Below are 16,363 nucleotides of genomic sequence, written 5' to 3' on the forward strand. Positions count from 1 at the left end.
GAGCCAAGTCTAGAATAAATCAGCGTCTGTGTCCTTGTTGTGGAACATGTACACTTCACTGCCTTTTCTCTGTTTCATTAACTACAACTGTTGCACTATTGTGAATGATTTTATTAGTAAGCTTGAATTCAGTACATGTCTGAGATTTATTAACCTTTGACTATGTCCTCAGTAAATCAAACCAGATTTGTGTATTTATTAAATGAATCCCATTTCAGCAGTTTATTGGTGCCTACCTGTTGGCAGTGTTGTTGCTGTAAAGTTTCATATTCAGTGTGTGCTTAAGTACTGCTACAGTAATTGATCCCCATTTTAGTACTCAATGCTGCCTAGTCAATGGCTATCTTATTTAGCTGGTTCCCAGTCACTGCCCATTGCTTTTACCCAGTATGCCTACTGCAGGTGCTTAGCTTTAAGTATTGTGGCTTACTTGAGCTGATGCCTAATCAATGGCCACGTGACTAGCACTTCATAACTCAGTGTGATTTTTTTTATTCCTGCATCCGTTAGTAGTCATTGTTTAGCTGCTACTCTTACTGCTAGGCTACATGTCTGATATTCCCCCCTTTTAATAATACATCTAAATCCTTGCATCATCCCAGTATATCTGTCTCATCTATCTGCCTTGAGCACAAACTTCCCTTCTATTCATGAGCTTTTCTTTACAAGAGTAAGAAAGAGAACATATAAAATACTTGCTGATTCGACCCATCCAACTGGTTCTCACAACTTGCGTCTGGAAGGAGATACCGCAGCTTCCACTGTAGGACTACCAGATTCAGGAACAGTTTGTATCCTACAGCTGTTAAGGCTTATTAATACAGACACCAACCATAATACCTGAAACATTGAAGCCTTTTTTTCATTTAATCCTGCTGCTCTGAGCAATTACTGCCAGCATTACTATTATGCAATATGATGGCTATACTGAGTCACGTCTAAGATTAACAAGTGCAATATGGTAACTAAACAGCTGCTATTCACTAGTCTCTATTTATTCTCTGTCGTAACAGTGTAGGGGTTTGGTGGTGGGTATTTATTTATTATTTATCACTGGATAATGGGTATTGAATGTGTTTATGTAATGTGAACTATGTCTTGCATGACACACGTGTTTTTTTCTTTCTTATGTTATTCTTTGATACCACTGTATCTACGTTATTTGCACTGCATTTCTCTTGTGAGCTGACAATTGTAATTTCACTTAGGCTGCACTTGTGTGGTCCTAAATGACAATAAAGTTTCTTTGAAACTTTTGAATCATCCATCTCCTTTAGCAATCTTAGTTTCATTTAACCCATCTTCCATCTTTATTTTAGTCATTCATTAGCCTAAATCTACCACTGCTGCAGCAGTTAACCTAGATACAAGTCCACTGCTGTACCTGATTCATCCTAAGCAGTTAACCCTCTATAAGCTTCACTAATACTAGCCTTTTCAGTTGGTACCTCACCCTACAAATTAAGCTGCTAACCATGGAGTCAGACTGTGAATTCTGCCTCTTTGGCCAGTCTAATCTCCATAGGCATCCTGGTGCAGTGTGGCAACTGCCTCTATTACTATCGAAGACTACATAAACTGGAGGATGATATCTTTGTTCTCTTCTGTAAACAAACATCCAGACATACTGAGGTTGTCAAAAATAATTACCCAAGTCTTCCAAGACACATAACAGAACAGCTCAACCACACATACTCATAACTGAGTAAATCCACTAGTCAGAAAGCTACATCAACACATATCGTTACGAGGAATCACCAAACTAAAAAAGACAGTGTCCTTGCAACAGACAGAGCCTAATGTTAAAACAGATACCAGCACCAGAAACACACTAGGTATTGGTGATTCCACTGGCAGGTGTGCAGACTCTACCCTTGCCAACCTATGTGAGCATCAGTTGTCTCTCAGAAGCAAGGCTTAAAACGTTACAAAGGTCCTCCAACCTTGCTGCTGCTTTTGTTGGGGTGAACAAACTTTGGTAGTGCACCCTGGATGTGACAGGTGGGAGCGAGAGAAAGAGACACACATGGCGGAGCTCACATTGTATGCTATTAAGGAGGCAAAATGTCTTGTGTTAACTAGTATTTGTCGCTCGTCTTGTACATACTAAGACAACAATGAGGCTTCTGTGTTCATTTAAGTAGTTTACTGCATACAATCACATCAGGATGGAAGGCAGGAACGTTAAACTTGAACTGTCTGACTACTACATACATGCATGCTTTCACTCTGGTTGTTCACTCAAGATGGCACTCTTGCTTGCACATGCTCAATAATTATATGCACGTGCCCACTGACTGGAATGCTTAACTCGTTACAGCTGAGTGACGCCTCCAGGTGGTTCTGCAGTTACACCCTACTAATGCCTCTAGGTGTCAAATATTGCTTGTTCATATTTGCATCAATAATTTCAAACCATGCTAATACAAATATTTAATACAAAGTATTATAAAATTTAATCTTAAAACTTACACAATGCCTAACTCAACTACCTTGGTGGTTAACTTCAGTAAACTGCAGGCAAAGATATATTATTTGTTGCTCATATAGTATTTTTTATATTATGATAAAATTTATATATTTTTTCTAAATATCGAGATCCAGGTAGCTCAGACAGAAAGTACAGTTGTGTACACTTACCATAAATGTCAACGTTCCAGTGTATTCACTGTTGCAGTCACCACACTTGGGTTATCTGCCTGCAGGTAGCCCTCAGTTGGCCTAACTACCAGAGTCTTAGGATTTCTGGATCGGATGCTGTCGCCTCTTCCATGACGTCAGGTCTTCAGGGGTATAAAACATGCAGCCAACGCCATTACATCAGTTTTTTTTGCCCCAGATGTCAGGAGCCCCCAAAATAGGAAGCAATTAGATGGTGTGGAACACCTCCAGTAAAAAGCAAATACCATTGCCATAAGATATGGCCAAAAAAAAAAAAGGGATAGGAAGAAAGTATAGAAAAGTCAGGGGGCTGGAGGGAGGGTAACCAGGACTGCAACAGTGAATATACTCAAACATCTACATTTATGGTAAGTGTACACAATTGTACTATGTTCTTCGTGTTTCACTGTTACAGTCATCACACTTGGGTTGATTCCCAAAGCTGAGGAAGGGTGGAGGCAGTCAAGAAGTATTAGGGCTGGCTATCAGGCCTTGTAAGACTGCTGTGGTAAATCCAGCTCTGGATTTAGAAAAGATAGGTAAGTGGTAATGCTTGGTGAAGGTGTGTACAAAACTCCAGGTTGCAGCTTCCAGGATGTCCCTGGTAGGGACTCCCCTGAGAAAAGCTGTAGAGATTGAGGTAACCCTAGTGGAATGAGGCCTCATCCCCTATGGGGTAGGTTTTCCATGGTCTTTGTAGCAGAAATGGATGCAGTGTGCTATCCATTTGGAAATGGTTTGCTTTGAAATGGCCTTGCCCTCAGCCCCTGTAGCAAAGCTGACTAGCAGCTGGTCAGATTTTCTGAAAGGCTTAGTCCTATCAAGCTAGAACCTGAGCTGTCTGTGCACATCCAAGGACTGCAGGATCCTTTCCCCTTTTGTTCTGAGGATTAGGGAAAAAGGCTGGCAAATGGATGGATTGGTTTACGGCCAGATACCACCTTGGGCATAAATGATGGGTTAGCCCTGAGGGAAACCCTGTCCGCATGGAAGATAATGAAGGGTTCCACAGCCATAAGGGCCTGTAACTCAGACACTCTTCTTGCTGAAGTGATGGCTAGACGTAAGGCTGTTTTCCAAGAGAGGAATTTTAACTCTGCTGAAGCTGCAGGCTCAAAAGGGGGAAGCATGAGATTCTCTAGTACAAAGTTAAGGTCCCAGGCAGGAGTGGGAGCTCTCCTTGGGGGTCTTAAATTGTTAGCTCCTCTCAGAAACTGTTTGCTCAGAGGATGAGAGAAGAGGGGTGGCTCAGTATTGTAATGAGCTGAGATGGCAGAGACATGAATCTTAATGGATGAGAAGGATAGGCCTTTGTGGAACAACTCTGCTAGGTAATCTAGGATTTGAGCTAAGGAGGGCATGGCTGTGTCCTTTCCTTGAGACTGGCTCCAAGAACAGTATCTTTTCCACTTTTCTGAATAGGTTTTCCTGGTACTAGGCCTTCTGGCCTCAAGGATGACATCCAGCACCTGTTTGCTAAGGGTTGCTGGTGATGTATTCAGGGAATATGCCAGGCTGCCAGGTTCAGGGTTTGCAGTTGAGGATGCAAAATCTGTCCCTCCTGCTGGGACAGCAAAGAGTGGGTGTGATGTAGGTGCCAGGGTGGCACTGCTGTCTGGCTGCGTAGGAGTGGGTACCAGTGCTGGCATGGCCAGTCTGGTGCAATAAGGATTGTCCATGGCCTGTCCTGTTTGATCTTGAGTAGTACTTTTGAGAGGAGAGGCACAAGGGGAAATGCATAGATTGAGAGGCTTTCCCATATGAAGGGCAGGGCATCCACTTTCCATGCTTGGCTGTGGGGAGTTCTGGTGCAAAATTTGCTCAGTTGATGTTTTTGGGGGGAGGCAAAGAGGTCCACCTCTGGTGTCCCCCACCTGTGGATTAGAAGTTTGAATGAGTTGGGTTCCAGTTTCTACTCATGTGGGTTGGTAAGATATCTGCTTAAGTCATCTGCCAGTGAATTTTGTTTGCCTGTCAGGAATTGTGCTTGCAAGTGCACTTGATTGTTCAAGGCGGTTTTCCACAGAGCCATGGCTAACCTGCAGAGTGGGTAGGAATGAGTTCCCCCCTGCTTGTTTATGTACCACATAACTGTGGTGTTGTCTGTCTTTATCACAAGTTGTCCTGGAAGGATAAGGTATTTGAAGGCTGCCAGAACAGCCTGTACAGCTAACATTTCTTTTTGATTGATATGCAGGCGAATTTGTCCTGTGCTCCATTTTCCCTGAATGCATCTACCTGCCATGTGAGCCCACCATGCATAGTCTGATGCGCCTGTTGTCAGGGTTTGGGCGGCGGGGGTTGAGTGAAAGGGAGTCCCTTGTGTTTGCAAGCCTCTGCCCACCAAAGGAACTCTGTCCTTAGGCAAGGAACGATGGGAGTCACTGTTTCCAGGTCCTGAGAGTGTTGACACCAGAGACAAAGTACCACTGAAGTTTCCTCATATGCAGTCTTGCATATGGAATTAGGAGAATGCATGATGCCATGAACCCTAGGGCTTGCAGTATTTTTCTTGCAAATAGCTGGGTTTGGGTGGCCAGTAGTTTGAAGTAATTTGTCAACTAAACCTGCTTTTCTGGAGTGAGGAATGCCATCTGGGAAGTTGTGTTCAACCTTGCTCCCACAAATACAATCTTTTGGCTGGGTATCAGCTGTGATTTATTTTCGTTAATGGTATACCACAGAAAAGTTAGGAGTCTCTTTACAAATGTCAGGTGCTGAAGTAGTAATTCCTGACTGTCCGCCTGAATCAGGCAATTGTCCAAGTATGGGCAGATTTGAATATTTCTCTGCCCGCAGCATGCAATGGCTGGAGCCAGGCACTTTGTGAATACCCTGGGTGCAGTAGATAAGCCAAAGGGAAGTGCAGAGAACTGATAGTGCATAGAGCCTTCCCTGAAACGTAGATACTTCCTGCAAAATTCCTTATGGGGATGTGCAGATAAGCTTCTTTTAAGTCTAGGGTGACCAGCCAGGAGTCCTTGGCTAACATAGGAAACAGCTGCTGGAGTGTAGGCATTCTGAATTTTGGTACCACCAGGAAGGTGTTGAGAAATGACAGATCCAGGAAAAAGGCACCAGGAGTTCTATTTTCTGCCTACCAGAACAGTCTGGAGTACAAACCTCGTCTCCTATGCTCTGAGGGAACAGGTTGAATAGCCCTGATACTGAGAAGGGAAAGTACTTGCTTTGGACCAGGAAGGTCTGGCAATCCACTTGGGGTTGGCAGTGTGTGGAAGTAGAATCTGTATCCCTGGGGTACAATGTTTAAGACCCATTGCTCCTGGGTAATATAATCCCAGTTTTTTGCACGCAGGGCGAGTTTTCCTCCTAGGGATGCAAGTACTTAGGCATGGCTGGGAAGGATGAAGGACAAGTCACTGTGAACTTTTTCCATAAGGGGGTGACTTACCACTCCCTAATTTTGATGTGGGAGCACCCCATTGTTTAGATCTGTGCGTACCCTGAGACTGTAGTCTTTGTGGTCTGTTGTCCCTGGGTTTGGACTGAGAAGGTCTGGGAGGGACTGGAAAGGACCAGTTCTTTGAAGGACAATGCCTACTGAATCTAGGTGGTTGTAACTCTAAAGAAATCTTTAACAGTTTGCATAGATTTAGCTTTTTCCTCCATCTTTTTAAGAACTTCTTCTTCTTTTGTGCCAAACAAACATTCTTGGTTTAATGGAGCATCTAGTAATTCTGCTTTGACATGGTCTGGCAAGTTTGTTTCCTGCAGCCAAGCATGCCTTCTCAGAACAGACCCAGTGACAGCAGCCCTGCAAGATGCTTCTAAGACATCAAAACCACACTGCAAATATGTTTACCAACTTGGTTTGCAGAATGCATTAACTCTTGTAAATCTTTATTTTTTGCACAATCAGGAATCAACAACATTTTTTGTTTAATTAGTTCCATAATATGCTGCTGGTACTTCAACATGTGAAACTGGTAATTTAAATCTCTGATGGCAAGAGTTGCTGAGGTATATACCTTCTTACCCCATCTGTCTAAAGCCCTGGAATCCTTGTCCAAAGGGGTAGGGTTTTTGGCTGTAGTAACCTTAATACCTTTAGGTTCCTGGGAAAGGGTCTCTGGATCTGGAGTGGGATTCTTAAACAGAAATTTGTGAGAGTCAGGTACTCTATAGTACCTATCAGGTTTTCTAGGAGCTGGTGGTAAAGTATCAGGGGTAAGACTGGATTCCATGAAGACATCATCTACAATATCCAGGACAGGTGGTATAGTTAGAGGCCTGTGCTGAGGTAAGTCTAAGAATTCCCCGAGTCACTTTTTGGACTGTGGGTAGACCTTGCATTCCCAGCGGAAATGCTCTCTCAGGGTATGCAAGGTTTCACCAAAAGAAAAGTCCTCTGGGGGGGGGGGAAGAGGGAATAGAATCCTCTGCATCCGAATCCTTATAGGTAGATAAGGGTATGTCCTGGTAATCAGAGGGGTCAGAGTCATCGGATTCATGGTCTGTGGAATCAGAAGGAATCAATTCTTTGTCTTTTAGAGGGGGAAGGCTGGCTTCCCCCTAATTAAAGTAATGAGGTCTTCAGCCATTCTAAGCATTTGTTTCTGTGGCATGGAGCTTGAGAATGCACTTTGGTCGTCAGTTTTCTAGGCATAGTGCGAACCCTGGGCCTGAGAAATTTGGTAGTTTTAGTAAGAAACAAAGTAGTCAGTTTAATACAAACAATGGTAGGTCTGAATACACCCTCAAAAGCCGGTGCCTGCACAGCGGCTCCAGACCCATCCAAGGTACAGACATCCGCAGGTTCCATAGTCGAAGTAGTATCTCGCGGCATACCGGACTCCGAATGGGTCTCAGTAGAGGCCTGCGAATCTGTACAAGCGGGTATCAGGGGCTGCGAAAGCACCTCACTGATTACCGACAGACTGGCGACTAGCTTAATGGAAGCATCGTCGGCAGTTTTGGACCTATGCGGTCTGTCTCTGTCTTTATCCTTATGTTTTTTCAGAAGATCGGTAGTCAGATGGCTTATCGAAGTCATTTCGGAATATGGAAAACAAGAGCGAAAGAATTTGGTGACAAAAATAGCCCAAGAACGAATAGTTCAGGCGTTGAACAAGGCACAAAACCGACAGCGAGGAACGTAAGTGGTCTAGGCCTAAACAGGTGACGCAGTAAGAATGAAAATCTCTAAGTTATTGGTTTTCCACAGGCAAGACAGTTGTTAACTTTTTCTGACATTGGTTAGAACAAGAAAAAAAGGATCCCCAACAGGGTACTTAGCTTTAGAAGACTTCAGGCTTGAAACTCGAAAAATGAAAATTTCAGGTAGCGGCCGACCGGCACTTGAGAACTGCTAATGCTTTGGGCTCCAGCGCGGCAAGAAAAGCTGATTCAATGGCATCGGCTGCATGTTTTATACCCCTGATGACCTGACGTCATGGAAGAGGCGACAACATCCGACGCAGAAATCCCAAGACTCTGGTATTTGGCCCAACTGAGGGCTACCTGCAGGCTGCAACAGTGAAACACGAAGAACATCTACATGACCTTATATGAAAGCTCTCATCTGCATGAACAAAATGCTGCCAACAGTATGTAACTTGATTGCCAAGATATTTTAAGTCGTTTACAAAATATTACAAACTTGAGTTACTGTGTTTACTTTGACTTATAGAATTCAGTTTAAGACCTAGAACCTAAAGAAGACTACCACTATAAGAATAATTTGTGCTGAAGAGTTTGCCATTTATATTTGTAGTAACCCCTATGGTTTCAGAGATATGAACATTTGAAATGTGAGGCTGTAATTTGATTCTATCAAAAACCTTACACTCTGCCCACTGGACGTTACAGTGTAAACTGCAGACATATCACATACTCTGATCGACATCCTCCCTTTTTACTGAGCGTTCTCCTATAAACAATGACATTTCAACAGGCATGCAATTCTACAGATACTAATAAAGACACCAATAAAAAAAAAAAAAAAACAGAACTAGGTTTTAAGATCCAACCTGATCTCATAATGTAATAGTTAGGACTGGATTTAGCAACAGAAGATAGTCACTGGGGAATGTTTTGCTTGAGGACGCTCTGGGATTTTCTCAAGAATAGGGATTGGAACACTGGACAAGTAGCTCAGAGAATTACAGTCTTGTGACAGACAACATGCTGTAACACTAGCTTGGACACTGGTAATAAATGTTTCCGATTTCATCTGAATTACATTCCTTGTGATTCCACAAAGTATGATCTGGGCTCTTGACACAAAATTTTCTCCAATACAATCAAAACCTTTTGACATCTGTATCCTCACTACCTCCCCCTTTTTTAATGGGCTGAGCAGTTTGCTGGACTTGTAGTAGGGCTTCTGGAACCAGCAGCGGCCTTAGGTCAACTGGTGCCCTAGGCAAAAGGGCTCCACGGCGCCCCTCACCACACTACCTGGTGCCCCCATTCTGGTCCAACTACATCAAATAAATACTAGAAAAGTGCCCCTGCTAGACCGGCGCCCTAGGCAGCCGCCTAGTTGACCTATGCCTAAGGCCAGCTATGTCTGGAACAAACGCTTTTTCAATAGTTGGGCCTTCACTGCCTTGTTGTTTTAAGCACATAAAACCAATAAATTGATGCTGATTGGTAATGTGATTCTGGTTTGTCTCGACATACGTCTTTGGGCAGGTGAACCAAGATGATTATCACAAGGAATGTTTCTGAGATTTAACAAGTTAGAATAACATCGGTACTGTCACGTGTGGATTTCTTCAACAACTGTTTTTCACTTTGAACTGCACATTCAGCCAAGCTGTTCGACAGTGGGTACTCAGGACTACTCCTAACAAGAACAAAGTCCCACATTTCTGCAAATCTCTTGAAATGCTGACCTGTAAACTGTGCACCATTGTCAGAAATAACTATGTGCTGACTACCATGGACAGAAAAGTCTCTCTTCAACTTAGTAACAACAGCATTGGGCATTATGTTAGGAAGTAGGTCAATCTCGAACCATTTTGAATAGCAGTCTAACACCAAGTAATGTTGACCATTCCACCTAAAGATATCTGTGGCTACTGTTGAATACGGTAGTTCATGAATATGGCTTAACTGAAGTGGTTCTTTTTGTTGAAGCGGCTTTGCACGATTACATACTGAACAAGATGAAAGTACTTTCTCTATATCTTTTGACATAGAAGGCCAAAATACTAGTCTTCTCGCCCTTCTTTTGGTAGAGTCAGTTCTTGGGTGGTCATGATGCAAGATTTTAATATACTCTTGTTGTAAGTGTTCCAATCACTTTTGGACCTTTCATGATGATACCATTGTATGACAAAATCTAATCTCTGTATGGAAAATACTGCTGAACTTCTACTGGTAAACAAGATAGTTTGGAAGGTCATCCTCGACTGATAAAGAGGTTGAGCTTCTAGAGAACTGGATATGAAGCTCTGAGTTCTGAGCTCAAGAAGTGTGAAAGAAAAATTTCTCACTTTCATGACCTCAAAATCAAGTTGCTCATTGTTATACTGTGCTGTGTTTTTTTCTGGGCGATTTGGATAAGGTATCAGCAAGATAAAGAAGTTTGCCTTTCCTGTAAACAAGATTGAAACTGTACTTCTGCAATTTGAACATCATGTGTTGCAATCTCACAGGAGCTGTGTGCATAGGCTTTCTCAAAATAGTGACTAGAGGTTGGTGGTCAGTTTCTATCTGGATAGGTCGACCATAAATATAATCACAGAACTTCGAACATGCAAACACAATTGCCAAAAGCTCTTTCTCAATCTGGACATATTGCATCTTGGTCTGGGTAAGAGTTCTCGATGCATAGGCTACTAGTCTACCCTCTTGAAGAATGACTGCACCTAGACCAAACTTAGAAGCATCACAGGAAAGAGTAACTGGTTTGTGAACATCACAGGAGCATCGAACTGGAGGACTAGCAATTTTGTTTCAGGACATCAAATACTCTTTGGTGCTGTTCTGACCATGACCAAATTACATCTTTGCATGTCAGTTCCCTGAACCATGTTGAACGTTGGCTTACATCTGGAATTAACTTGCCGAGATAGTTGAGCATGCCAAGGAAATGTTGCAGGGCTTGAACATTGTCTGGAGCTAGCATCTCGAGAATTGCTGTTTGCTTGGAAGGATCTGGTTGTTAATCTGAACTGGTAAATAAATGACCAACATAAGTAACTTCTCATAGCCTGAATTTGCACTTCTGAGGATTTAACTTGGATTCACTTCAAGTGCTCTTTCCAGAACTTTCCTGAGGTTTATATCATGTTCGACTTTACCCCTGCTTCCTATCAGAATATCATCTACTATAATAGCACACAGACAGCCAGAAAAAATGTGTTCCATCGCATGCTGAAAGACTTCACTGGCAGAATTTATTCCAAATGGCATTCTCAGAAATCTGTAGCTCCTGAATGGCATACCAATGTGTTTAGCAATGAAGATTTTCGGTCAAGCAAATTTGCCAACATAAAAAAAAAACAGTGGCATTTGGCATGAGGGCAACAACCTCCTCGACTGTGCATACAGGATGATTAAGTCTTTTCAGTGCTTTGTTCAAATCTCTTGGATCAATACATATTCTAATATCATCTGAGCTTTTCTTATGAGCTACTACCATGGAAGGTACCCATTCAGTTGGTTCTTCTACTGGACAAATTACTCCATGTTGTCTGTTTCAGATTTAACTCTGTTCTGAACATCTACCGGAACTATCCATGCTGGTCTGATACTGGGCTGTCCTCTGGGTCTAACTTCATGGAGTAAACAACTGGTAGTTTGCCTATTTTGTCTGCAAAAAAATCAGCATACTCATAGCTTGGGTGAAATTTGAGCTGTTCTCATTCAGGCTTACATGGTGAACTTTTTATTAAATGAAAGCAGTTCCATTTTCAAACTGTCTCTAAGGCCTAATAATGACTGCATGTCTCTTGATTATGTAAAACTGCAAATCATAGCTGTTTCCAGCAGGGTAACATGAAAGCACTGCTGAGCCTTCGGTTTGAATCTCTTCACCACCATAAGCAACAAGCTTCGCACACTCTGTCAAATTAAGTTGTTCTGCAGCTTTTACTCTTAACAAACGTTTCTGCTGGCACTTTGATGTCTATGGAACTCCCTTTAATCCAAAAAGTACAAAATATTTCATTCTTTGCCCACAAATCTACTGCATTGACTGTTTCACCAAGCACAGACAAACTATCAAAATAAAAAGTAGGGTTGCAGCTTTCTAATTGAACAACTTGTCTTTTTGAATCCCCTTTCTTAATAAAAGAATAAACCTGGTTTGATTTATAAAACCTTTTTAAATGATTCCACTTATTGCAAGAATGACACTGCTAACCAAAAGCTAAGCACTTTTCTCATCTGGATTCATGATTACCACCACGATTATGACAACTGACTATGAGGTTTGGTACCATAACTAGCCTTGTTGGGTTATGGTTAGTACTAGAGTTGTAAGCAACCATGAGCGTGCTCTGGGCTTTACTGGAGTAGCCACATCCTTGGGCCTGTATCTTTTAACCTTGTGGTGCATACGATCTACATTAGCTGTGGAAGGTACTGGAAAGCTTGCCGTCTCATTTGCAAGCACACTTGTGTGCCTTTCTATACGCTCATATATCTGACAAATCTCAATGGCCTTGTTTAACGTTAAATCACTGTCTCAAAGCAAAATCTTTCCCACTGTGTCATTATCAATACCACACACAAGCCTGTCTTTTATCAACTCATCTCTCAAATCACCAAATCTGCACGTTTTAGCCTTATTTTTCCAGTCGGTTATATATGCTGCAAAAGTTTTGCCAGGCTTTTGATTTCTTGTGTAAAATAAGTGCCTTTCCACTGTAATATTTGTTTGGGGGATACACATTTTCTTTAAATTTACATTAAGCATTCAAGGTCTTCCCACATTTCAGCCTGTACTCACAATATGCCGGTCTTCCTCCTCCCCTGCAAACACAGCAGGTGCATACACAAATGAACACACTCTTTCAATGGCTTCTGAACCAGGTAACTTAAGCAGAATAAATACATACGTGCATCTTTGTTAGAAAAAGCAGTCTGTATAAAAATATCATATTCCTGCTCAAACACTCTTCAATATTCTGCAATACTGTTATCAAACACAAGTGGTGTGGGTTTGCAAAATCCTTCTGTCATGCCCATAGATTATAGTACAACACAACGCAATCTTGGCCCTTGTAATTATGTACGAACATGGACACACACCAGGTACTTGCAATAGTCAAATGCACAATAACACAAACCTATCTGGTGAACCTCCTCTATCTATAGGCTTTACAACAAAAGGAAGAAACTATTGTCCAAGGGTAAAAAGGCACAAATTCCAAATTTGAAAGACTCCCTCTTTAGCCTCAACAAGCATATTAGATCACTAGTGAAAACCTCCAAAGCCAATTATGAATTGAAACTAGCCTCCGAAACAAAGGCTAGCCACAAAGATTTTTTCCAGTTACATCAGGAAACTTCACCCTCCTGTCCCCCCCCAAAGGCCCATTCAACATACCTGATACTTGCCCCACACCTCACATCTCTGTAGATCGTGTGTTAAAAGGCCCTACCCAAAGCAAAGAACACAGCTTCCATGGGACCTGATAGTAACCCAAACTGTATTCTGCACCCTCTGCAGCAAGAACTAGCCTCGCCATTGAGCATCCTGTTGGACCATAGACTAAGTACAGGCTTCATTCCAGCAAAGTGGAGAACTGCCATTGCCATCCCCTTGCACAAAGGTGGTGCCACTACTGACCCTGGAAACCATCACCCCATTAGCTAGACAGGTCAGATCTGTGAGGTCATGGAGTGTAATATTATGGACCTAACAAACAAGGACACAGGCAATCTCCAAGCACTTGACCCCACCCAGTTCGGATTCACCAAGAGCAGATCTTGCCTGTTGAACCTAGATGACTTTTTTGAGACCATCACCAAGGCACTGGAAGAGGGAAAGTCAGTACATACACCTTACCTTGATTTGGCCAACACATTTGACACAATCCCCCACTCAGGCATCAACAAAAAGCTAACACAACTTGGCGTAATCCCCTGTCTCATCAGGTGGGTGGCCAACTGGCTCACTGATAGGACCCACAAGGTCAAAATCGGTGCCTCCACCTCTGATAGCAGACCTGTCACTAGTGATGTTCCCCAGGGATCTGTCCTGGGACCCCTACTGTTTGGCATCTACTTCTCAGAGGTCCAGGCAAAGACAAAAGGCCTGTGGCTGACCTAGTTTGCAGACGGCTGTAAGTTGGATGCTGTCACTGACTTCCCAAATGATGTTAACCATACTACAAGAGGGTCTCACAGCAACAAATGACTGGTGCCAAAGTCATGGCCTTAAGTTAAACGCAAAAAATGTATTATACCATTTGGCAAAAACATGGCCCCTACTGATTACCACATCAACTGCATCCCCCAAGCACACAAGCTGTGGTGAGAGACCTGAGTATGCAGGTTGACAGCAATTTCACATTTGACCATCATGTAGCGGGCAGTGGTCAGAAAAGGGGGGGGGGTGAGGGCGGGAAGTGATGCATAATGAAATTAAGCAAGACAGATACAAAGTTATGTTAAGTACATAACTTCTAATCTGATGCTGTCCATTTCATTATGCATCACAAATGGGTCAGAGTCTCTAGCTACACAGACCCTGGGAGGACCTCAAAGAAGGATATGCCTGAGCACCGCAGAACTAAAGGATGCCCTGTTCCTGGAAATAATGTCCAATTTGAAATGAGATACAAAGGTGCGAGTTGTAAAGAAAATAGATGCAGCACAGATCTCATCAATTGGAGTTCTAGCAAAGAAGGCTGGAGAGGTTGACATAGATCTAAGTTGAGTGGGCTCTAATTAGACGGGGAAGTGGTTTGCCTTTTTGGGAGTAAACCGTAGCGATACCTTCCTTAATCCATCTTGTCAAGGTAACCTTGGTGACTGCTTCTCTCAATATATTAGGCGAAAAGGCAATGAAGAGTTGATCTGACTTTCTATAAGGCCTAGTCCTATGTAGGTAGAAACAACTGACTGTGAACATCCAAAGAATGAAACATATATTCGCCTTTGTTAGAATAATTAGGAAAAAACACAAGTAAATGAATGGTCTGATTCATGTTGACCTCTGAAGCAATCTTAGTAACATAGGAAGGATTCGTTCTGAGACTCTATCCTTGAAGAAGGTTATGTACAGAGGTTTGGAAGATGGAGCCTGCAATTCTGATACTGTTGGCTGACATGATAGCCACAAGGAAGGCTGTCTTCCAAGTCAAGTTCTTCAGCTCGCAAGAAGTAGCAGGTTCAAAGGGTTTTTGGGTGAGACCCTGTAAAACTAAAGTAAGATCCCAAGGTGGAGAAAGATCCTTGATCGGAGGTTTCAGGTGAAAAACTCCTTTTAAGAAAGCCCAACAAAGTCTGGAAGAAGAAAAGGGTAGAAGGAGAACCAACTCCCTTCCAGACATGAGAGTTAATGATGGCCGCAAGTTGTACCTTAATTGTGGAGAAACTTGCTCCCTCATGAAAAAGAGAACTCAAAAACATGAGGATATCCAAGACTGAGGCACAAAAGGAATCTATACTCCTCTGTGAGGCCCAAATAGAAACCTTTTCCACTTGCTACAATATACCTTCTTGTTCTTGGTGGATGATTTTTGACAAGATAGAATAATGTCAAGGACAGGAGAGGGCAGCCTGGACTTTGCCAGAATTACTGGAAACCAAGTGGTTAATTTCATGGACTGGAGGATGGGTATCTGATGTTCCATTGGATGTGAAATGAGATCCTGTCTGTGATCCAATATCAATGGAAGATATTTGCTGCGAGACCACAGAAAGGGAAACCATAACTGACAAGGCCAATGCAGGGCAATGAGGATAAACTTGGTCTTCAACCTACTGGCTTTCTGTAAGACTTTGGGTATCAGAGGGATCAGAGGAAAAAATACAGGAGATGTGGGAGCCAATTGTGAACTACAGCGTCCCTTGGTGACTCCCCCCTTCAGGAGAATCAGAGCAAAATACCCGCTGCATTTGTTGTTTAGGGGGGGGCGCAAAAAGGTCGCAGCAAGGTTGTCCCCAGTGGCTGAAAATCTTGTTCACTACTGACTGGTTCAGGGACCACTCATGAGGACTCAAGATGTATCTGCTCAATTTGTCTGCCAGGATGTTGGATTCCCCCGGGATGTGCTTTACAATAAAAAAGCAGTTGGAAGCAATCGCCCATTCCCAAACTCTCATGGCCTTTCTGCAGAGTGAGTAAGATTGGGTTCCGCCCTGCTAATTCATGTGCCATACCAATGACATTGTCCATCAAGATTGCAATCGTCCCCAGAGTGAGGCAGTCCTGAAAGACTGTGAGGAGGACCACTCATCTCCAGGATGTTTATGTGCAATTTGGTCTCTATGGGGGTCACATGCCTTAGACCATCCTTCAATGAAATTGCACCCCACCCCAATAGGGAGACGTCTGTGGTCCTGTGGCCGAAGGGGGCAGGGGGGACAAAAGGCCTGCCTAAATGAAGATGGTCTGTGAGCATCCACAATAGTGACGTCTGCAAATTGGTGTAAGTTTGGTCAGGGTTGATAATGGGTAACACAGGAAGGACCACTGAACAGCCAGGGTCCACTGAAAAACTCTCATGAAGAACCTGGCTAGAGGCACTAGGAGGATGGTAGCCAACATGCACCC

At 42.9% G+C, this 16,363-nt stretch overlaps 1 protein-coding gene across 1 annotated transcript in view; it reads right to left on the bottom strand.

Moving 5' to 3' along the window:
* LOC122787719 (WD repeat-containing protein 62-like) overlaps positions 1-16,363 on the bottom strand; it is a 1,689,893-nt gene that overhangs the window by 1,125,795 nt on the left and 547,735 nt on the right. The window lies entirely within an intron of this gene.

Source organism: Protopterus annectens, chromosome 1.part0, assembly GCF_019279795.1.
Source record: "Protopterus annectens isolate FY-2018-M chromosome 1.part0, PAN1.0, whole genome shotgun sequence".
In the NCBI taxonomy this organism is placed as follows: Eukaryota; Metazoa; Chordata; order Ceratodontiformes; family Protopteridae; genus Protopterus; species Protopterus annectens.